This window comes from Cupressus sempervirens, chromosome 4 (assembly GCF_028749045.1).
Source record: "Cupressus sempervirens isolate cs-2001-9-10 chromosome 4, ASM2874904v1, whole genome shotgun sequence".
Taxonomy (NCBI): domain Eukaryota; kingdom Viridiplantae; phylum Streptophyta; class Pinopsida; order Cupressales; family Cupressaceae; genus Cupressus; species Cupressus sempervirens.
The window spans coordinates 111,418,594-111,420,117 of record NC_143121.1 but is presented as its reverse complement, the minus strand read 5'-3'; the positions used below and the strand labels follow the sequence as shown (position 1 = coordinate 111,420,117).

Here is a 1,524-nt window from a genome sequence, read left to right as displayed (position 1 = left end):
CAAATAGTATTTAAACACATGAGAATGATGGCCCACAATGAATGTGAGATAAACAAACAAAAAGGTTTTCCTACTACTATGCCCTATTTCTACTTGTAAAATACCTTGAGGATTGCAATTTCCTTATGGCTGATCTGATAATGTGCCAAAATCATTAGATAAAAGAATTGAATCTTATAACTTAGAAAAATCTTCAAAGGTTACAAAAATAGCTCATTCACTCCTATGAAAATGCTTTCTAAATCTCTTAGGCAATATCCTTAGCAGATTTCTTACCATGAAGCTTACTAACAATGCCTTTTTGCACATAATAATTAATAATAGGCTCTATTTGTTTGTGAAATGCTTTCAGCCTAGACTTAAGAACTTCTACATTATCATCCTTCTGTTGAATCAATGGCTCCTTTATGAAATTGTCAACACTAGGAACTTTTGGAGGGGAAAATTTTGTTTGATATGATCATCCACTAGCCAGATGCATCCAATGACCAATTATCCACTCCTTCAGAATTGCATCATCAATAGAAAAATCTAGTACTTTATCAATTTTGGTCCCTTATTTTTCCAATATCTCATTAAGCTTCTAATCTTGAACAATTTTATGGGGAAAACCATCAAGAATAAAGCCTTTTTGGCATGACATCTTTTTAATAGCTTCATTAGTAATACAAACAACTAGGTCATTAGAGACAAGATCTCCCTTATCCATTGCCTCCTTAGCTTTAATCTCCAAGAGAGTTTGGTAGATACAACTACTCTTACCATATCACTAGTTGCCAAGTGACAAGAAATATTCATCTTTAATAAATGGAGATTAAGTGCCCTTCGCCGATCTAGGAGGACTAACTAAAATGAGGCATTTATCAAGCTTGTTGACACATTTCATTTGGAAAACTAGCTTGGTCATGAGATTAAGAGAGGGCACATTCCCCAGATCAAAACCATTAGTAGTCACCATTATCCTCTACTACTCCCCTTGCCTTCTCCACCAATGTCGTGAGCTTTTTTGTCACTAACAACTCTTTCCTCCTACCACTTTGTGAGTTAACTTTAATGTGTGGATTGCAATGTCCTTTGATGTTGCATCTTACATAGCATTTGCAACACATTTGAAAACCACTGACCTTATCTAGAGGACATCTCCCCTACTACCACATTTGTCCCTAGTCTCCTATTTTGGGTGCTCCTTGTAAGCCATTGTTAACCATTACTGGTGTGAAGTAATGAATTCATGGGCCCACAAGAATAAAATGAATCATTTCAAATCCATTTCTCATTGTTACTTAGAGGGCTTCCTCTGGCTTTCCTCACTTATTTGGTTCCTCCTCTCATTTCATGTCATCCTCAAAGAAGATACCTCCCCTCCCACTAGTGTTTGACTTGAGAAGATGTTTTCCACTATGTGCATCAGGTTTCCATTATTAAAGGGTTATGCTAATAAAAAGTAGGAATTTATTCTTTTAAACATTACATAAAACATAACTCATAATTCTCCACCATTGCTACATAATATATGAGATCCAT

The 1,524-nt window shown here is 35.4% G+C and overlaps 1 pseudogene; it reads right to left on the bottom strand.

Annotated features, from left to right (window-relative positions):
• Window positions 1-223: 223 nt before the first annotated feature.
• LOC149560179 (adenylate kinase 4 pseudogene) lies at window positions 224-958 on the bottom strand (annotated as a pseudogene).
• Window positions 959-1,524: the final 566 nt, after the last annotated feature.